Source organism: Lemur catta, chromosome 16 (genome assembly GCF_020740605.2).
Source record: "Lemur catta isolate mLemCat1 chromosome 16, mLemCat1.pri, whole genome shotgun sequence".
NCBI lineage: Eukaryota > Metazoa > Chordata > Mammalia > Primates > Lemuridae > Lemur > Lemur catta.
In genome coordinates, this window is record NC_059143.1 from 39,916,328 (window position 1) to 39,939,772 (window position 23,445).

Sequence of the window (23,445 nt, forward strand, 5' to 3'; positions counted from 1 at the left end):
GAACTGACTTAAACAATTAAAATTTAAGCAATCATCCTCATCTCATTGTTTTCCAACACAAATTTAAGCAACAGGTTTGGAACTCTAATTTTCTTCACATAGGAATAAGTCAATTGCTATAATATGTATTCAACCTTGTGTTCTTACCTTTACCATGAAATTAGGGATGTCAGAGTATGCCTCAAACGTAATCCCAAGAGGGGCAACCAGGGTAGGGTCTTTGCTTTGTGGGTGAATCTGAAGTGTTTAGAACAGGGTCTGCTACCCAGTAGGTACTTAATAAGTATTTGTTCAGTGATACTGTGTGCTCACTATTTTGTTTAACAGCAACCCATTGATGTCCGAAGTGATTTTAGGAAGCAAGAATTAGGATGATGCATACTGATGAATGCATTCATATGAGCCCATTCTAACTTTTAAAATACGAATTTCTTTCCAACTCCCATTTTTATCTGCCAAAGCCTTTCCCTGCTCTGCACTTGCAATCGTGGACTCTCCCCATACTCAGTGAGACTCTCCTGTAAGGAGAGCATGCAATGCCCTGGAAACAGTTTTCTCCCAGTGCTCGGAGCTCTTTGAGTAAGCGGTATCAAAGAAAACACAGAAAAATAAATGAATAAAAATGAGCTCGCCGCTGGGTTTCCAGCCCCACGGCGTGGAGAACTGAACCAGGAGCCCCCCGGGTTTCTGAGTGCAGCAGTTGAGTCACTAGCAAGATTTGCCTGAGGTGAGCTCGGCACATCCGCGTTCAGACTCGGGACACGCCTTCTTCTCACACAAACCTTCCAGATCCGAGTCACTGCGGACTCCAAGGGGTGGTGCTACCAGCCCTGCCACTTGCAGCCCTGACGGCCGGCAGGGGACTGGGGACCGATCGGAGCCACAGGTTGGAAAAATAAGGAGCCGTCCCCATGCTTGTCGCCCTGTGAGGCAGATCCCGCGTGGTTGTTCCCGGGCTTGGGAAGGGGAAGGAAAAGCTCCCTGAAATCTGACGCCCGCCCTCCCGGCTCGGAAACTTCGCAGGCTGGTGAGTTGGGGAAGGCGGGCTGCAGTCCCGGAATGTGTTCCCACCCTGCGGGGGGCTGTGCGGGCTGGGGAGCGTGGCGGGCCTGGCGTCCGTGCCTGCGGCCGGGCGGGTGCGCGCGCTCCTGCGGTCGCGGTGTCCCCAGAAATCCCTGCACAGAGGACAGCAGTGGTGTGTGCCGCGCGGATGGCATCAGCCAGCTCGACCTGGCTTTCTCGGTTCTGGTGTTTGCTTTTCAAACAGCTGGTTAGGACCAAAAAAACTGGGCACGGCGATGCCTGTTTCCTTCCCTTTGTATCTCAGAAAACAACCACAATAATGATGAATTAGAACAAGAACGATGATGTGTTTCGAGTTTCATGCAGGAAGAAGTGACTTAGTGAAACAAGCCAGGCAAGTGAAAGAACATTTCTCTGCACTTCCTCAGGTGAAATAGCCACAGAGAAATCAAGAGTAGTTTCCGTTTTCCATTTTTTTTGCTCTGTTGCTTCTGAATTCTGATCTAAGTGTCGCACCTACTCTGTTGTGTGTCTGTGTTGGTTCAAGTGGTCACAATAAATTAGCTTCCAAGATTGTCCCACCCGGTGCAACATTATCTAAAGAAGCCTCTGCAAACTACTGAAGCAGGTGGACTGTAAGCAGGGACTGTGTTCCTTGGAAGAGGCTGTGTTTGATTAAAGCCGTCACACCTGTAACATGTTTACCAGCTTTTTAGGTCAAGATCTGAAACTAAGGGTATGAGATTCTAGTTGTTTAAATGGTACATCAGTAAATTTAGCCCATATTAATAACAGGGTTGTTACCAACAAAATTATTATGTAATATATCTATTAATTTTGATTTAGTTCTTTTAAAATGTAAAATGTATACAGTTGTCAACAGTAAGCTTTTTTACATGTATTCAATAATATTATATATATAGACTATAGGGTTTCATGGTTATAAATTTTGAAAAGTTGACAGAAAGGATGGACTTCGGGATCATTATAAATTCAGGTATTTAAGTTTATTGACTTTTCAAGCAACTATAAATTTCAAATTGTGGCTATGAAGTGACAGCCATACTTGTCATATGCCATCCTCCCCACTACCAAATAGTTATTTTTCATAGTTTCCTAGCATAATTCTCTACCCAGATGGCATCAGCCTTCCTTGAAGGCAAGAGGGGATTCCTATGGATGACCAGAAAAAAAGTCATCTTGACAGATAGTTTAATATCAGTGGGGCTTTTCTGCTTAAGAACTGACTGTGAACTCCCATGTTACCATCATTGCTTTCGAAAGGAAAACAAAACATTTCGGATGAAACTGGATGGGCCTGTTCTCACAGTTGCCAAGGAGGAATAAAGAGAATCTGTCAAATATGAGTGAACCACAGCGCTCCTTTCTCGTAGGTCATTTCTGAACCAGGCATGTTTGAGCTGATAGGGAAGGAAGGTAACCCTAATATCATAGATCTTCCCCAGCTCCTTGGTACACAGCTTATACTACAACTATCTGCTGGTTTCAGAATTGCTGTTCATTTGTTTCACTGTTCTTCCAGAAAGTGGAAGTCATCCAAAGCCCCAGGTGGTTCAGAACAGAAATCTGCTCTTTTCCCACCCTCACTCCTGGAATTTTTTGGTAAGGTTTTTAGATCTCTCAGATCAGTAGAGCATGAAATATAGACCAACTATTCACGTAAAGCTCATCTCACAATTAATCCAGTTTCTTGAGTTGATTCATCAAGGCAGGTTAACCAATAGTTCAGCTCTTAAGCAAGTAATTATAATGTTGAGATGCGGGAAAACAATTACAGTGAAAACAGACAGGACAAGCCAGGTATTTCCCCTGAAAAGTATGCACTTTCTAACTATGGCTGCCAAGGGGGAATGAGTTTTTCATTCATGATGAGGTATATGGGGCTTAAGTTTATTCTATAGTAAGGAAGCAGCAGCAACCCTAAACATAATAACAAACTTATTGTAAACCCCATATATGGAGTTGAGAGCATTGCTTAATTTGGTTCACACACTTTGCAATCATTATTCATGTTCTCCAAGTATTAACCTTCTCTCATTGGCCCTCCTTAAATGAGGGAAACTTATCTAGATTACCAATAATGAGAGAAACACTGTTTGACAAATGGCCAAAAAAATCTTCAATAAGTTCAGTCTTTTTAACTAAACAACTGCTTAATATATCGAGAAACATAATATATAAAGTTGCTTGTTCATTTATTGAACAAATATTTGTTAATAGTGTTAAGCACTATGCTGGGCTCTATGTGGACAGAAGTGGACAAAACAGAGAAAAATACCTGACCCCACAGAGCCTGCCACTCCTGGGGAGATAAAGAGTAAACCAAATGAATAAGCTAAATCCATGGTACAGTAGGGTAAGTGCTCAGGAGAGAATACAAGCAGAGAAGACATGCAGAGAGTGGCAGTGGCATGGGACAGTGAGTGTTGAAATTTTAGACCAGGTGCCCAGGGAAAGCCTCCCTGAGATGATATTTCATATTGATCTGAAACAAGTAAGAGAGTGACCCATGTGGATACGAGGAGGAAGAACATTCCAGACTGAAGGGACAGCAAGCAAGAGTTTGCCTGGCATCTTCCAGGGACAGCAGAGAAGCTGGTGCACCTGGCACAGAGGGAGCGAGAGGGAGGGTAGAAAGAACTAGGGGAGGGGCAATAATGGGGCCAGGCATGGGGGGCTTTGAAGGTCCTAATAAATATGCAGGCTTTGGTTTTTATTCTGAGTAAAATGAGAAAGCACTTTGATTTAGAAATAACCTGTTGGGCATTTCTCAGCAAATACTTAGTATACTAAGAACTTTAATATTCTTCTCAGTGCTGTGGATAACAGAAGTTAGTAAAACATAGAAGGTCTCCACTATCATGGAAATTACATTCTAGTGTGGAGAGGTAGACACATAACTGAATAAGCAGATTAGTGATTCTGCAAGTTTTAGTGTTATTAAGAAAAAAAAATGTTAAAGGGAAAAATAATGGGCATGACCTGGAGGGGGACTCTGTATGACTCAGTGGTCAGAAAAAGCCTCAGAGGAGGTGATCTTTTGAAAAGATCACTCTGGCTTCCGTGAAGAGAATGGGTTGTAGGGTAACCAGAGTAGATAAGAGACCAGTTAGGAGGTGATTCCAGTAGACCAGCAATGACCAGCATAGATTGGGGTTGGAACAGTGGCCCTGGAGAGAAGTAGGAAATATTTGAAGGCAGAGCCAACAGAACTTGCTAATGAATCGAGTGAAGTGTGGGGATGAAGGAAAGGGTCATCATGACTCGTGCTGAAGACAATGGGCAAACAGCAAAGCCATTTCCTAACATGGATAAAGCTAGGGGAGAAAGAGGTTTGCAAGGAAAATGAAAAGTTCATTTCCAGCCTTTTGAGGGACTTTTAGGTATCCAAGTAGGAATACCAAATTGAGCTTTGACATATACTCATCTTATATGGAGCACTTAGAGGAAGTTATAGCTGATTGTAGGAATTTGCAAATCAAGTGCCTATGGATGCTATTTAGAGCCATGGTGTTGAGGATATCACCTGGAGAAAGATTAGAGAGAAAAAAAATAGAGGCCTAAGGATTAAACTGTGGCTTATTCTGACATTCAGGGATCTTGCATAGGAGAAGTCAGTAAAAAACCAGTCAAGTGAAAGGTAAACCTAAGCCAGGAAGTTTTTCAAGAAGAAGGGATTGGTCAATGGTGTCATTGCTAAGATAAATAGTGAAATGAAGGAAGTGATTGCATGTGGCCATATGGCTCACTGGCAACTTGAGTAGGAGATGAAGTTCTCAAAATAAGATATTCAGAAAAACTAACTTGTAAAAATTCTGAAAATAGTGTTTCACTTAATCTCCAAGACAAATTGAAAAGAGAAAAGCCACTAGAAAACCTCATGAAGCTTCATAGAGGTTCTAATAAAATCAGTTTTAAGAAAGTGGCTTATAGAAGAGATGAACAGAGCAACATACAATTAGAAATACTTACAAAGGTGTTGTCTGAGCTGTAAGCATAGTTTAAGGAAGAGTAAAACCCAGAGTGAACTGAAGCTTGTAAGAAAAGGCTCAGGAGAGCTAAAGATTCTTTTTGCATTGTTTGAAACAAAGCAGTGACTAAGGAAGGGCCATCTCACTTCATGTTAGTGGATGTGAGAGAAAGTAGAATTAATCAGTTTCTGTTTTGCTTCCCTCTTCTTTCTATATAAAAGAGAATAGTGTTCACAATGGAAGGATTAGACAACACTTGAAGAAAATTAAAATCAAAAAAAATTGAAAAGTTATCGTGGCTGCAAATAACTTCTTTAGATGGGAAAGAATCATAGTGGAAGCTGTCAAGAGGACTCTGTGAGGTAATAGCGTTTCAGTTGGGACCTAAATGCTGTCTGGTCGCCAGGCAGGTAAATATTTGGGAAAAAACAAATCAGACAGAGCGAAGGCATCTGCCAAGTTCCTAACCTGGGAGAGAGCTTGGTGGAATTTAAATCAAACCATTAGGAAGTCTATTATTAATCAAATATTGCTAGTGCTGAGTAGTATATAGCTATGAACATGGCATTCCGTCTCTTTAAGGTCTTGGTTTTCTCCTGTGTAAAATAAATGGTGTGGATTGATTGTTTTAACAGCCCTACTGTCCAGCTCTAGGTCTGGGTAACTTGCAATTCTTGCTTCATGTTTAGTTCTTTCTTTCTTTTTTCCCCCCGTCTCTTCCTTCTATTTATGTATCTATCCATTTAGATAGATAGGTGATAGCTAGATGTCCATAGACACAGACGTATAATGTATATATATGTAAATCTGCATTTATAAGTAGGTACGTATATGTGTGTGTGCATATAAATATGGAGAGGAAGAGAAATATATAAACTCTATAAATGAGGAAAATATTCATTTAAAAAGGTTTAGGGAAAACGCACAGATTTTATTTAACCTTTTTTCTGTAGCACATAAATTTATTTTTAATTGTAGTGAACTCAGGGTCAGCACAATCTGTTTTCTTCTTGATTCTCTCTTTAACTTGTTCAGAAAAATGAGATTATGTATTAAATCTGACCTGAGGGACACTGCAGAATAATAATTAGAAAAAAACTGGTGTGTATGATATTTGCCCGATCTAACTTAGGCAAGATAATTAGAGACTAAGAAGTTCATTAAAAAAATTACTCAGTTCTTATCGTCTATTATTCAATACGTGTTATTTTCATAAACAAAATATACTATTGATAAATGTTTCTAGACATGTCAAAATCTTAAACATATAAAATGAAATTAGATTTTTCATAGAGGGAAAGAAAAACTAGACATATCTTAGTACTTAAAAAAGGAGAAACTTTTTCTGATATCAAGAGTTGTCACGTAATAACTCAGGTGCCTCCTTATCTGACTTAAGCATCTAATTTTCTGAAGCTTTCTCCCAAATGCTACAAAATGTAGGAGCAATGCAACCAGTTTGCTAATTTTTTAATTCTTTGAGTGAACTAAAGATAGGTATCACAACAAACTATATGGAAACCATTATTCCCAGTCCCTATGCATATACCTCTCCCATTCAATGTTTGATCTTAGTCTTTCTAAAGTTAGTAATAACTGTTCTCAAATGCTGTCTATCAGGGTGTGGAGGTAAAGCCTTCTATTAGAAAGAATACAGAAAACAACACTGCAAAACATATCTTAGAGGAAAATAATCATGATAATGAAAATATTTCCATATTTATAACTGAGGGTTAAAACATGATAAAATAGGCTTAAGTGGGCATCATATTTGAAAGATCTGTGCTTTCTTGTGCAGTTCAAGATGGGGTGCTAGTTGATGACAACTACATAGTAGTAATAAAATGAAATGAGCAACTTTGGATTTGCGTTTCTCTTGGATCTCACTAGGCTATTGTCAAGTGCTACTTATTTTGAAATTGGGCTGTAAAATCCCCAAATCTCTTATGTTAGATTTTAATTTTTCACTTGGCCACTAGGAAAACCAAGCAAACAAAAACAGAATGCGTAGCTCATTAGTACTGTTCCTGGATACCCTTAATTGGGGTTCCCTCTCCTTACCCCAGGAATTTACATACTTGATGAGAATCCACTCCACCTGTGATTAGAAAAGTGTATCCACAGATAAAAGTGAGAATGAGATGAAAATGGAGGTTAAGGACCCTTGTCTAGTATGTTTCTCCACCAGTAGGTAAAGTTACACCAACCTGCAGGCTTAGTCTCCTCTGCAGACTTGGACAACCCATGATGTGCGTCTGTTTCCTGTGCAGGCTCTGAGGAAGTCGTTGAATTCTACTGTGGTTTTCTCTGTAAAATGGCTATATGACAATAACTGAGTTGCTTCGAAGATGAATTTCCCTGGAATTAGATTGTTCTTTCTGGTTTGCAACAGTCCTTCCAATCAAGGGGGTTTTTCATGGTTCTGATTCCTTACAGTTTCATTTGTTTAGAATACACTTTGACTTTTAAAGTAAACTTATGCATGAAGCCAGGGAACCAGAAACCAGTTTCTTATCCCGAAGTTCCTGGAAGGTGTTGAATTAGAGTGATTTTAGGGAAACAATGCCTAGAAGTGTTGTCCAAGTTGTCTAGAGCGGTGAGGTTGATTCTCAAAATCAACACAGTAAATATTTAAACACATAAGGGTATAAGCTTGGCAACTTGAGAATAGAGTACTAATTCAAAATAAAAAAGGAACAATTCTAATTCATAAATGTTAACTATATGCTTAGCGAAAGGTGCTCTGTTTGCACCACAATATTTTTAACCAGTAAAAGCATTTTTATTTGTGTTATTTTTCAGGAATCATGTTTTCTAAAAGCGTGTAGAGATTAGAATAAGTAGGGTTTTAAAATAAGGCTCAAAACTGCCTCATAATTAGTCTTTTCCACAGCAAACATATATTGTGCCTGGTCACTTGATCCAAAAGATAAAAATAAAAAATATGAGAATTACTGACATTCTTCAGGGAGCACAAATTCTGCCTGTTGTAGGACGGTATAGACTTTAGGAAAAATATCAAGTTATTTAAAGTTAACAATGTGATTATTGCAATAAAAGATCTGCTCCTCTTGTTAAACGTGACAATAGCAATTTAGTCTCTGATACAATTTTTGTCTGTCTGAATTTTTAATTAAAAATATTCATTAAGTACCTACTGTGTGTCAGACCATATTTGGTTGTAATGATAAATAAGATATAGTTCATGTTCTTAAAGAACTTGGAATCTAGTAAAAGAGAGAGATCCACAAGCAGATAATTTTAGTGTAACTTGGTGAAGTTTCAGTTAGTGGTTGGAATGCATGACTGTGGTAATAAAGAGGAAGATAAATTTAAGGAGGTTAAAACTGTAGAGAGATCAGTTAGGAGTGGGAAATAAAAAGGATCAGAAATTAGCTCAGTGATTGTAAAGTTGGAGAAGAGGAGTCAGATTAATGAAATAATTAATGAGTGGGCATTAACCAGATATTGGGGGAACGAAAAATCATTATAAAGGCTAAATTTCTGACTTTAACAAGGCAATAGATGGATGAAGAGTGGTTTCAAACATTGAAATCCAGCGTAGAAAACTGAGGCAAGCCAGGGCGAGGAAGATGTACTGCATTTGAGGTACCTGTGGTTATTCAGTTGGATATTCTCAAGAAAGTGGTTCTTGAAATCCAGACCTATCAGGAGAGGCCAGGCTGGCAATAACGCTTGGGAAATACTGGCATGCTGGTGATGGCAAAAATCCACAAGACCACCTCTCAGGGAGACCCTGGAAAGGAGGAGGAGGAGTGGCCATAAGATAGGACTAATGGTTTTCTTAATCTTCTGTAAGCACAACTCTCCTTTGAAGAATAATGATATTAAAAGTTTTGAAGGACTTAGGGAAAATTTAAGGTTATATATAATTTTACAAGGATGTAAATATGCGCACTCCATTATTATCATTGTTAAATTGGAAGGACACATTAAATGTGCCTGTAGTTTCTGGGGGACAACCACTTTAAGTAATGTTTCCTTTCCCTATAATCCTATTCATATATATTCTCCTCCAGCCCACCCTGTGAAAAATGTTAAATCATATTTCAACTAGGAATATGTTCTACTACCAAAAAATGGGAACCTAACAGATTCCTGAAGTGACACAATCTACTCATTTGGGCTCATTAATACCATGCTCTAATAACTGATGCCCAGCCAATATTAATTTCAGTGCAAATTAACTCCCATTCTCTTTATTTAACTTAATAGCTTTGTTCTTGCTCTGCTATGACTGCGTTTAGGATACTTTAGCCTCAAGATCTACTTACCAAAAGGATTACAAAATATATCTTGATGTTTTAAAAGAATTAAAGAATAATTCTCTAGAGATAATTATTTTTCTATGTTCTAATAATATATAAAATAATGTCAAGTGGTTGACTTATAAAAACATGTCAAATAATTAACCAAACTTAGGGAAAGTTATTTTCTCTCTCCTATCTCCTCTTTCCCACCCTGTCTCTGTCTCTATGTTAATACTTTTCCAGTTCACTGTTTGAAAAAGTTTGGTATATTCTACTATATTTACAAAAATTCTTTATACAACCATCTGGCTGCTTCTCTCCATGATAATTATTTCTGATTATTAAATAATTATAATGAGAACATTTTGCATGCCTGCTTGTCCAATTGAGATGTCTGTGTTCTTCTGGATTTCAGGTGTGCAAAGCTCTCTTTGTTATGGATGCATCATTTGAGACATTTAGTTCTGAACAAATGTGTTTTTCATAAAAGCTTCTTGTAATATGTCAATAGCCCAGTTATTTGTGTTCTGATTATTATAGATGGAGAAGCTAAACCCTAAAGAACATTTAAATGACTCATGGAGGAGTTAGACACCAACTCCATATCTACAAATACTCTAGTCAAGACTTCAGCTTAGAACCATGGTGACTTAAAGGCTTTTGTTCTTTTTTCCTCAAGCATTTGGTTACTTATATTATTCACTAAGCTATTATCCAACTGTGAATCTTCTAGATTATCCCCATCTGTAACTTTGTCAATATTTCATATTCTCTTGGGAAATACTAGTGTTTTTTTTTTTTTTTTCTTGTTTGAGTTTTGAGTATAGGGAAGCTAAGATTATGGGCACAAATCTTATATTTTTTTAAGAGTATATGGACTTGTGTGAGAGTGTAGTAATATGAAGAAAAAGGCACAAAAATCATTATTGGGGAAAAAGGGTCCTGTTACAACTTGCGATGAACATTTATGAATCACTTTAGATGATGCCTGTTTAGCATGATCAAGGATAAAAAGTTGCATTGATATTAAACCCTTAACTAAAGACTGACAACCAACACCATCATTTTCAGCTTTGAAACACTGTCACTAAAAGCATGCATTCATTGAAAGTACTAGTTCTCAAGTCTAGGCTATTGTGTAAGAACATAAAAAGTTTAGTAATTTTGGTTTTTTTGAGCTCCATTTTACAAATTCTATTTTGACTTACTGTTGCTTCTTCTTTGGAAGGCTTTTTTACATATAACTTATAAAAATTTCAGTACATTCATGCAGTGTATATGTGCAGTATGAAAAGAATGAAAGGGGGTTAAAGTAAACAAATATTCTCCCATTCTAGCCGTAACCTTTCTGGATCCAATTTTATTTAACACAATTACCAAAATCAGCTCCGGAAACAATTAAAGGCAAACTATTGAAACTATTTGGATAACTATTGAAATTCTTAGAGGAATCTTATGAGTTTTTCTCTGCAGAACAACTAGAGCACTTAATCAAATACACTGAAATGACGTCCAGTCTCAATTCCAGGGCATGAGGTTTTTGAACTATTTTTCAGAAAAAGATTTCTGTAAAGCTTTATGTGTGAAAGAAAATTTAAAACGGATATTTTCAACTAATGTTAAGCATAACTGGGAACAGGATATTTTCAAGTCCATCAAAGCTTAGATGACAATATGAAGAAAGACAAAGGATATAACCATATACATCAATTGGATACATAGAAGTCCTTTTCCTATAGGTCAAAGGAAAAATCAAAACATTGGCTAAAATATATTTTAAGATACCCGTCACTGTTAGATTTTATCTGTCTTTATTCTAAAGAGCAAGATGCTTATTTAAAAATTTTCGTAGTTTGCAGGGCTGCTGCAAGTAATAATTTCACCATAGATTTTCTAGTTTCAGACAAAAATATTTGTTACAAATAGTTTGAATTCATGCATTCATATTATTTTTTAATGAACAGACTGTATGTCTCTATAAAGTCAATCACTATCTTTCAAATTTATTTGTACCATAGTCCCTGGGTGTTGTGTCAGTAAGGAACATAACCTGACTAGAGTTTGTAGTAAAAATTTCTCTGATTATTGAGGTTCAGGAAGGCACTAAAATAAATTAGTGCCCTGTGCACTTGATATTTATTATAGCTTTGTGGTAATAACATACCTATAATTTTAGATTTTCAATAAAACTCATTCCTTTTTTTTAAGCAGTGGTAAACTACCTTATGTTAAAAAGATGCTTCTTTCTGATTCACTGTAAAGAGAACTTGCACTTGAAGTTGTTTTTACAAGAGTGTCAGGGATGTATTTGCCCTCATCTCTGCTGTTTACTCTCCCAACTCTCCAGGGACTCCAAGTGATATTAAACACATTGAACAACTAACTTGGCACCTGCTAATCATCAAAATAACAGGAACATTTAAGCCATACTGGTGTGTACCTGCTGTATGTCAGCCAGGAAGGGGACCAACGTCAAACTGTTATAAAAGAAAGCAGAGCAAACCGGTTTATTTGGAAATCAGACATATTCTAACCTTCAGCTCAATCAATCTACTTGATTCTAATACTTTAAAATATCATCTAGTAACATGAGGATTATTTCTATTCTTCTAAAATAGAGAATGTTAATACAAAGTCTTCTTTGAAATATTTCTTCACATTCTAAAAAGTGTGGCCGAACTAGAGCTATATATTTTTCCTCCTTTCAGATAATCAAGATCAAAATATTGAGTTTTAAAAACTGTGAATATTGGAGTAATCATCCCTCATGTGCTTAATCTGAATGTTGATTGCTCATTCAGACAGGTTTAGGACCATAGTACAAATGAGGACAGGAAGGATAAGAGCCACAGAACTAGATGAAAAAGTCACCCCGTAACCCTGAGATGGCTGCAAGGAAGAGGGGAGGAGTGTCACATTAATCAGGGTGGGGTCTGAGATAACAAGGGTGTAACTTTGAGAACTGAGCCAAGTTCATGATTGAAACACTGTACAAATATGGTTTATCTATATACCAATACCCTCTGCAGGATGTAGCTTTGTAGGAAAAGATGCTGAATTAACCATCAACCGTGACAAATGGCCATAAATTAAAATTCCTGCAGAGCTCTGTGGTGCTAATAATGCCAATAATTTTCACTGAATAGAAGATACATGAGGGTTAATTAGCGTTAGAGACAAGCCAAGTGTTACTGTGAAAATGGAGGTGGAGGGGCTGCTGTTCCAGGTTTAATAATGTTTTGCATCATCAGCACTAGAAGTATGACATTAAACTTCTCTTAGAACCTGATGTTACAAATCTGACCAACAATTTGACCAAAGCTCATTAGATAGTAAGCTATGTTTCCTCACCACAATGCCTGCTCATATGGCCTGATGTGTTTGCCTAAGTATAGGGTAAAAATCTATTTGGGAAGAAAAAAATTTCCTCTGGATTTCTGTAGCTAAGCAATAATGAGTATAATAAAAGGATCATTGCAATAGGAAAGAAGTAACATTGTGAATTTAGTCAATGCTGTCTCCTTTTTAGCCTCACTTTGTTTTTCTTAATCTGTTTCCAGGACCCTGAGACCATATGGAATCTCCCAGCTGCCCACCTGCCCCCTTTAGATATGCTCTTGTCTTTGCTCTAGCCTTTCCCAGATTTCTACAAAGTTATCAAAGTATACCTGTCACTAATTCCATTCCAACAGGGCCTTCTTTTCTACTTGCTAATCTTATATTCTAATTGTTATGAATATGCTAATTGGCCAAAATACAGGAATGTCCCTTTTGAGAAAAAATATAATCAATCCTTACAATTTGCTGAGTGTGTATTTGCAAATTTGCCTACTCAATAACATCTATTTGTAACCCCCAAATAAATTCTTGCGGGGCTTTTTCAGTCATTAGCAGATATGCACAGAATATTAAAAAATTTGAGTCATCCAACTTGCAAGTTCTCAGCTGAGGTCTAACAAGTTGGAGCTCTACATTTTTGCTTTAGCTCTCATTCTGTAAACAAGTATCCTTTTCATGGCTTCTTTGATGCCATATTTTTTGTATTTTTGTCCTTTTAGGTGGTGTTTTTCCTGTTTAAAATGGCCACCATGTGCCGTGTTGAGGTGCTGTCTAGTGTTCCTAAGGGCAAGGGAGCTGTGATATGCCTTAAGGAGAAAATAGATATGTTAGATAAGCTTCATTCAGGCATGAATTATAGCACTGTTGGCCTCGAGTTCAATGTTAATGAATCAACTGTGTATTATATAAGGTGTCTTTAAACAGAAAAACACATAGAACAAGGTTATATATTGATTAGTTGATGAAAATATTGTGGCCAGAGGCTCCCAGGAATTTAATCCCATATTTCCTCTAGAACAGTGGCTCAGTATTCACTAACTCAGTGTTTGCAGCAACTTTATAGAATATAACTGCCATGAACAACAAGAATATACTCTATTTACTTCCTTTCACAAAAGGATTTGCAATAATTTAGTGTTAGATATAAAAAATGTAGTCAAATATCTGCAGGAAGAATAAAAAACAAGCAAAAAACCAAAGCATGTTGAGGCAGGTTAAAGTAGTGTAACTAAAGAACCTTTGATGCCCACCATATTTGAGCAAAAAATTGAACTGAGATTCCAGGCAACAGAGGCAAAAAAGGTAATGAGTATCATAGCTTTTCTTATCAGATTAAAGAAAATATTAATATATCAGTTTTGGGGGAAAGACACATTTTTTTCTATTATTACATTCTAATAGTAACTTTATGGCACAAAACACATAACTCACAGTGTTTCTAGTTGTAGTTTTATAAATGAGGTAGAAATAGACTTCATATGACTGCTTTTTCATTGATGATAACAAAGCCCAAGGCAATGAAGCTATTTTGTTCTATGAGGGCATTTTTACAGGGATCTAATATTCTGCATATTTCTGAAACTGACATAAAATGCAACTCTATCATACATATTTTACTAGCATTTATTTAATACTTTATAGAGAACTTCAGATGAAGTTATTCTAATGATGAAAAAAAAGTATTCTAATGATGGAAATATCCAGTTCTCTGGTAAATTGGCGGGGGAGGTATGTTTGAGAGGGCTGCTGTGTGGTATCTCTAAAACCACTGTAAAAAGAAGATATGTGCATTTGCCTATGGATTGGAGAGTGAACATGAGGCAGCCCAGAAAATTGAGGAATGCTAGTCTCCAACCTGTAACAGACGACTCCCAATTGGGAACATGATGTTAAATTAGAAATATGATGTTAATTATGAGGTTAGATCTACCTGAAATTTCCCCCTCCAATTCCTTGACTCTTAAATTTCCATGCCTATTTTTATTTGTTAATTCATTCTGCCACTGCCACTAAAAATGTCCTGATATGATGTGGAAAAAGGTACAAAAAATAGGCTCAAATAGTGAATAAATTATTGTCAAGGAAAAACAAAAGATTGAGCAAAAACTTATAAACTCATTTAAACCTCCCCACATATATTTGATGGATTGACTCTGGGTGCCCAAATTTTTGAGCATAATTTATCCTGATTTTCCAAATGTGGTTATTAACCCAACTCTTGTCAGAACTTATAAAAATAAGTGTTCATGGCTTTCTCAGAACTGCATTATCAGCAATTTTTGTGCTGTAGAGATTTTTTAATATTGAGTCTTGATCCTTCATATCATTAAAATGTTAAATGGGAAAAATTCATGGAATTTATTCATAAATAGATGTAAATCTATTTCCCCAGACTGTGGATAAGGAGACATTTAAATAAAAATGGGATGTTGACTTACAGGGGAAAAAAATTAGAGCTTCAGAGAACCAAGGGAAAAAAACATTTTAAAACCATAATAGTTTATAAAAGATATAAATAATTATATTTTTTAAAATTAAGAAGAGTAAACAAAAAATTTTATTCTATTAGATATGATAAATACAGTTAAATGGATATGCAATTTGACTTATTGGAAATAACAATAGTTTTTTGCAGTTTAACTACAGGCAGTACCTTACTGTAGTAATGTAATGTAACATAATGTCATGTATTTAATGTATTCTGGAAAATACCTACTGAATCAAATGTGAAAATGGCTAAAAATTTCATGGTAGAGGGGGCAACAGTGGAGGTGTATCTGTTCCCAAGGAGCTAAAAGTAAAATCTTCAGTTACTCACTGCTTTTTAGGTACAATCTGTGATGACATAGATCTAGCATATTATACAAATTGTTTGATTTTGTTCTTTCAAAGAAAATACTCACCTTGATAAAAAATATAAAAAGAAATAGACTATTCAGACAGCAGCACAAACACTGCTAAACAAGGATGGTGATGGTGACAAATGGAGCCATTGCCTGGTCAGCGGCACCTCTTGGGCACTATTTTAAATGATCGTTCCTGAGTTGATTTTTTTCAAAAGTCCAAATTTGAAATCATAATTTTGCCTGCTCAGAAATGTTGATGTATAATGGGAGAAAGTCCAAAGTTTGAACTTTGTACTTTGACTTTGGGGACGTCAAGGCTTGCCTTAACTTCTGTGTGTCCAACTTTGGTTCTCATGGGCTGGAGAAATTGGTGAAGGGCTGGTTCCCACCCCGACAGTGATCAGAGATCCTGACAGCCATTCAGGGAGGCTGTGGAGCGCTTCTCAATGGCATTATAGCTTTCAGTCAACTGTTTTTAAAATTAACTTGATATATTAGCTTTCAATTGCCATGCCCAATAGATAATCCTCTGTCCTCTAAGTTCCCACACCCACTAAAGAAGATAGATCACTTGGGAATGTTTAGAATGTACAGACCAAAACAGACTTTGGAGACATTTGTTTAAAACCATTCACAATAGAAAACTAAATAGATCTTAACATATTCTTGTCTATGATAAGCTATGAAAATAGTATGGGTTTGATCACATAAGTGCCACTCTTTGCTGTTCCGTGGAAAATATGTACTCATACTATTAAAACAATAAATTAAAGGCAGGCTCAAGTTGGAAACAATCTAACTAGCTAAATCCTTTGCAATTTAGCAAAATAGCCTCTTCACACATAAATTATCAGTATGCTTTGTATTAAGACCCTCAACTCTGAAGGACAATTAACAAACTCCTAGATTACCTCATTTTGTACCCTGTCCAAAAACAAATAAATCAGGTCAATGATATTACAAAAATATCTTCCTAACTGAAAAAAAAAAAAAACAGCAGAGTTTGTCTAAAAGGCAGACTCTCAATTTTATTCTAAATATGATTACATTTGCATAAATGTTATATATAAGCAACTTTCCTGGAACACAGCATTACACAAAGTGAAGTGTACTTGTATATTTATTTAAAAACAAACAAACAATATTTTTAGCAGTGTGTCATTTTTCGTAGCTTAGCGACTGATGTTAGTATATGAAAGGGTTTATTCAGTGCTTTTGCTTTCTGCATTGATTTTCATGCTTCAAGACAAATGTTCTGACTTTTTAGGAATATATATTCTGGAAGATGACAAGAGTATTGTGTTGTGTCTAAAAGCAATAGGCTCTGGATTCTGACAGACCTGGATTCAAACTCCAGGCCACATCATTAGCTGTGTGGTCTTGGGCAAATTACTTACCCTTTCTGAGTTACAGCCTTTTCATTTGCAAAACCTCCAAGGATTATGGTAAGGATTAAATTAACTAACATATGAAAATGCTTAGCATAATCACAACTCAATAGGAGATTGCTAATATTAATTTGAATTATAGTCTGGCAACTCAGTAAGTAGTTGTTAATATTAATTTTACTTACATCTAACCACACTGAAAATAAGTAGAATAAAATATTTGAGCAAAGTTTTATCTGTTTTCTAAGTGTATCCCATGTATTAGTTTTGCCTCCCTGTGTTGATTTTTAGCTCCTGTTAGAAATTGCTTATTTTTAAACTTTACAATTTTATTTGTTTTAAAAATATGCAGTACATTCATGTGGTTCAAAATTCAACACACAAAAAGTAAAAAGTGTTCTCTTTCTTGCCTCCTGCCCTAGTTCCTCTCCCTAAAAGGAAACCTTCAAAATCTATCTTATGCATATATAATTAAACAGTTTGATACATGTATTCTTCTTTCTTCCTTTTTTTGCACAAGAGTTAGCATACTATTTAGGGTTGCCTGATGAAATACAGAACATGTAGTTAAATGTGCAATATTTGGGACATACTTATACTAAAAAATTAATTTGTCTTTTATCTGAAATTCAAATTTAACTGAATGTCCTGAATTTTATTTGCTAAATCTGGCATCCCTAAGTAACTATTCACACTGTTCTGAATCTTGTTTGCTGTTTTTTATTTTTTTCAATGTTAGAATCACCTAGGATAGTTTTCAAACTCCTCATGCCCAAGCCACACACTCTCGTTCCTGACCAATTTCATCAGAATCTCTAAAGGTTGTACTTAGAACGACAATATTTAATTGATGAATAATTTACATACAAAAAACACACCCATTTTAAGTATACAGGTCAATGAGTTTTAACAAATCTATACACCTGTTTTTGTTTAATAATCTATTTTGGTGATCACTCAAAACTCAATTCTTAAATTGTAAGTGCTTTAGCATTATATTTAATGCTATGTCTCTTCATAGGACTTGAGCATTCTGTAAATGTTTCAGGTAAACACAGGTTGACTAACAACAGAGTTCATTATTGCAGTCATTATTTAGGCTTAATGCACAAAATGAGAAATGTTATTAGTGAGTGTTTGCAGTTGAAAAACTCATTACAAAGAAATGCAAAGAAATGGTTGCAGACAATACTTAGGACCAAGAGATCATCTGCACCCTCTCAAGATCTCCTCCTTGGGTTGAGTGGTATGCCAGGCACTTTATACATACTATATGGTGCTACACATTCCTATTTACACCAGAGGATTCTCAGACCCAGGTTAAAGAAATTGTTCAAACCACGTAACTAGTATTAAGAGGAGATAGAATTTGAGCCATATGTCTAACCCCAAATTCTTGGTAGGGACACATCTCAATCCGGCCTAATTTTGAGATTCCACCTTTCTTAACCTTATTTAGAAGCTCCTAGTTTTAATTTGGAAAATAATTCAGAACTGCTATTTATGTTTCTTAGCGGATGAGCATCTCAGCTAAAACACCTTCTAGAGAGAACTGGTCAAGAGAAACCAAGCAGGTAAAATTTCTTCAGGCTCAAGTTTCTTTGATCTCTATTCTCTTGTAAAGCCTTTACAAGATGGTTCTGGATTTTGTGTTTGTTGGTTCACCTGCCTTGGATCACCTGAGCGTGAAGGGCTTATGAAAAAAGAGTTGAAAGGACATAATTATGAATTGTGATTTAAGGGAAAAGGTAATAGTGTTTTTTACTAATGAACCTTATCAGTCCCCTCAAATTGTGTGTATATCATAGTCATGTCTTGATGTGCCACTAAAATGAAAGAATAGAATTAAAACCCTAGGGGTGGATATCTTGTTCCTGCACTTGCCAAATATCTCCCTTCTCTTCCTTTATGAATGTGTTTTTTGAAATGCATGATGTAGAGACAGACCGCAAAACCATTCTCGTTTTTGCAGCGGAGAACACAATGTGAGTATCTGTTTCAAGGTCATTTCCTGATAATGATATCTTCCAGTAAATTTGAGGCATAGGTTCAGGGAGGAGAGAAGAATTGAATTCTATTCCTGGTTTAGCTGTTTTTATCTGTCGCTGCCATCTTTACAGCAGTTTTCAAAGTCTCCTGAATATAGTTGATGTTCAGTAAAAAAAGGTTTATTGAATTGTCTTGACATTCTTTTTTAAAACTGAGGATCTGGGTGCAGTAGTGCATACCTGTAATCCCAGCAATTCAGGAGGCTACAGTGGGAAGATTGCTTGAGCCCAGGAGTTCAAGGTTACAGAGAGATATGATGGCACCACTGCACTCCGTCTCTGAAAAACAAACAAACAAACAAAAAAACCCTGCGGATATGCTGTGTTCTGGGTAATTTGGCAATGCATGGATGTCAGTAAGGGGAAAGTTATAGAATCAGAGACCATAGAGTGGCAATGGGACCTTAAATTCTTTTAATTTTGACAATCTCAATTCGTCTAGAAGCATCTTTAGAAGGTCAACTAAACTTGAAATCTTAACATTCAGCAAAAAATAGATGAGAAAGAACTCTTTAGGGTACAGTGAATTTCAGAGAGAGCTCGATGCCTGGCAGTGTATGGCAAATTGTAGAATTGTTTTAAAAAAAAAAAATCCATGAAACCACAATTTGAGTGATTCCAGTAGTTTGGAACTGGGTCTTGGCCCAGAATTCAAAGGATAATGCTGTGACAGCAACAAAGAAATTTAAGTATGCTTTTCTCTAAGGACTGTGAAAGAAGAGAAATGGAAACTAGGTTAACTTCTTAGTGTTTTATTAGTTCTATTAATTGGTCTGAAGTTTCTTGATTCCTTTTCAGAAGTATCACAATCATGCATGCTTTACATACAGTGAGTTCTTTTCATGTGTATTTCCCTTGGCTCACTGTCTTTTGGTTGAAAGACTAATCATTATAAGCTTGGAACAATATCTAGCTTTTGTCAGGAGTTTATAAAATTCTTCTTTGTCCAACCCAGATCATTCATGATCTCACTTCTAATGTTTTCACATCACTTTGTCCTTTTTCTTCAGCCCACTTTCATTTATTTATTTTTTGTAGTTTTTTTGCCTGTGGCTTCTTTTACATCTGGAATCCAGTGATGTTACTACGTCTTTATATATATATTCTAGCTGAATGATTTGATATTCCTCCTCTACTCCCCACCATTTGGTTGCATCTTATCTCAACACACTGCTTTAGATTTAGTGTATTAGCAAAAGTACGGATTATTATAGATTCCATTAAATGCCACTGGTAATGGGAAGAATGGTTTTCCCAGGTTAACCATTTACAATAATAGATTTTAGAATCTGAAGTGTTCAGCAAATGTGGGCTAGACCAGTTACAATACAGATATTTAGCATTTGTTACAACATCTTTAGGGCTAGCTGTCAACAAAATTGTGAGGGAGGGAAGACAGGGCTTTACTCGGGAACTTTCTTCTCCCACATACACACTTATCTGAGTGTTTCTCCATCTATCCATTGGCCTTATTCTACTAAGTTTCTAGTTTCTCCTCCACTCTCCCGTTCAGGACTTTCAGTGATAGAAATGCCCTCTTCCAATCCTTCTTTGCCTCTTTTCATTATCCATTCAACAAATATATAGTGTGTGCCTTTTTTTTTTTTTAAACCAGATACTCTGCTAATCAAAACTTGCCTTAGAAGACTTAGTTAGGTGATTGTGGGAGGTAATGAGATCAAACTTAACCTATATTTTTAAGATATGTGGAGATTGAAAAATAAAGCAGATGAACAAAGTACAAAATATCCTAATCCACTTTAAATTCTCTATAATATAGGTTCTAAGAATTCAACATAGCTTAAATTTGTCCACAGGCAGACCTGCCTTTAAAGTCTAGCCCCTTATTGAGCAATTCATTTGTCAGCTGCTGAAAAATCAGGTCTAAAGTAAAAACAGTGGCAGAGCACAAACGCGGATAATTATAATACGATTTATTTACATCCTATGGTGATAATGTTTTCTTTTCTTTTCTTTTTTTTAGAGACAGCGCCTCACTCTGTTACCCAGCCTAGAGTGCAGTGACATCATCATAGCTCACTGTAACCTCAAACTCCTGGGCTCAAGAGATCCCCCTGCCTCAGCCTCCCTAGTAGCTGGGGCTACAGGTGTGCACCACCACACCTGGCTAATGGCTAATGTTTTCTTTTCTTTTCTTTCTTTCTTTTTTTTTTCCTGTAGAAACAGGCTCTCACTATGTTGCCCAGGCTGATGTTTTCTCAAATTTTCTGAAACACCTGACATTCTTTATCCATTTAAAACATGATTCTTGCTTTTATTTAAAGTATGGATTATTTGTATTATATATCATCAAAAGTTGATGTCCAAGGTAATGTATTGTTCCATTAACAGCCTCATACATGAGTAGAAATAAGCATTTGAGCCAATGATTCTCTTAAGTGGGATTCCCTCCTCAGTAATCTTACCCTGGCCCACTTAAATAAAACCATTTCCAGTACCTCATCATAATCCCCAATCACATAATCTTACTGGATTCAGTTCTGAAAATCAAGGAAGCAAAGATAGGTATTAAGTAATTCACCATCTTAAAAATAGCTATTGATAGAGTTGAAAACTGTATACTCCTTCATCTGGGGCCTTTAATTCTATAGCTTTATACTTGTGCGTTTTAGATTGATTTCTTCTTTAGATTCAATATATTATATAAGGTAACTTTGAGGGCAAAGATACTTTTTCTTATATAAAGTATAGTATTCAGTTTTCTTGTATGTACAACCTGAAGTTCTCCAAAACCAGGAGTCTTTTATTACACAACCACAGTAAATTAGATCTAGCAAGACTTATATTAGTCTATTCAGCAAACATTTCTTGAGCACCTATTTTGAGCTAGGCCTGAAAGTGAACAAGACATACAAATTCTGCCCTCCCAGAGCTTGCCTCCTGGAGGGAAAAGCAAGTGATAATAAATAAGAAGACAGGTATCATCTAGGGAAATGGGTACAAAAAGAATTAAAAGAGAGTGAAGCCATGGAAAATGAATGGGAGCCTTCTTTAGATGTAGAGCTCTGCAAAATCTCTGCGAGGAAGAAACATTTAAGTTGAGAACTGAACTATAATTAGGAGACAGCTTGTAAAATTGAGAAGAAGGAAAAGTTCTAAGTAGAGAAAACAAGTGCAAAGGCCCTGAGGCAGGATGCAAGTTGGCTCCTTCAAGGAATATAAGAACAGAGGGCATGGAGAATTAGCAGAGAACTGGTCAGAGCCAGATCATACAGCATTTTGTAAGCCAGACAAAGGGCTTTAGGTTCTGTTTCCATTTTGATGGGATGCCACTGGAAAATATTAATATTAAGCAGAACAATAAGAACAATAATGTGGTCTGACTTAAGATAACTCTGCTTGTAATGTGGAGAATGGATGGTGGAAGGGCAAAACTGGAGGCATGAAGACAAGTTAGGAGGCTCTTATTACTTGCAATGAGCATGCAGTTTATCCAAATTAGGGCACTTCTGGGGGTGAAAATGGGTCCTACTAACAGAATGGGAGGTGTCAACTGGGCCTGTGCCAAGCAGACCAGGGCACGTGGCTGTTTTAGCTATTACAGCTGTCTTGCTAAGGAGAGAATAGTGGAGACTTTTAGGACATTTCATATAACCCCCACAACAAACTCTAAGTGCCCAGCACAGAGTAGCGCCCACTAAATGTTTGTTGGCTGAGTGAATGAGTGAATCTGGGGAAAGATCAGGGTCTTTGCTTGACAAATGGAGCTTTGCTGCGGCATATTGTGAAGTCTAATTCCAATTATAAAACCTAACACTTTCTTCAATTTCCTACCCACTACTTCCTAATTGTTGCTTTTTAAATATTTTTAAGCAGTTGCACTGTATTTTCATTTTCTTCCTTCTTTTTCTTCCCTTTCGTGGGCTTAATATTCTCCATACAGAGGTTCCATAAATGTGTTTGCTGTACTAGTTTTTATCAAAGGCAGGAATCAGAGAGGCCATTGAAAGTGTAGAGTCTTAGGCAATTTTTTGATCTTTCCTTTGAAGTACCCTGCCCCACATTTAATACCCAATCTCACAAGGCCTCCACTGGGCAGTCTGTCAGAGTTCATTCAACAAGGCAAATGGTATGTGAGTGCCCTACCTTTCCACTCACACCTTTTATAAGAACTCTGTCCTCTGTCTTCTTCTGCCCATCCAGGAAATAATACCGCCTCACTCCCAGGGAAGGAGACCTAAGAATTGCTTCCAGAGAACCTCACCCCATCCTTTAGAGGTAGAAGTGTTTTGCATGTTGGATAATCTGCACCAAATTCTCAATAAAAAAGAATATCTCACTCTCATACTTTGAATTATAGACATGGAAAAATTTCAAATTTGTATATTTATGAAATTTGTATTGTAAATTGTATACATTTCTGGCTTATTCCATAAACATTCAAAACAGACATACCTTCTGACAAGATCAGGCTCAATAGAAGATTGGCTTTTAGGGAGTGTGTGCACAGGTCTAGTGATCTCCCCGTGCTTAATGGGCCTGTGTACATGTGTGTGTGCCTCTGTTCCTGTGTATGC

The 23,445-nt window shown here is 36.6% G+C and overlaps 1 protein-coding gene across 1 annotated transcript in view; it reads left to right on the forward strand.

Annotated features, from left to right (window-relative positions):
• Nucleotides 1-560: 560 nt before the first annotated feature.
• Nucleotides 561-23,445, forward strand: part of RAB27B (RAB27B, member RAS oncogene family) — a 45,467-nt gene continuing 22,582 nt past the window's right edge. Inside the window, exon 1 of the mRNA XM_045527643.1 lies at nt 561-1,027. The gene's annotated coding sequence lies outside the window, so the exon portion shown is untranslated. The remainder of the gene's footprint in view (nt 1,028-23,445) is intronic.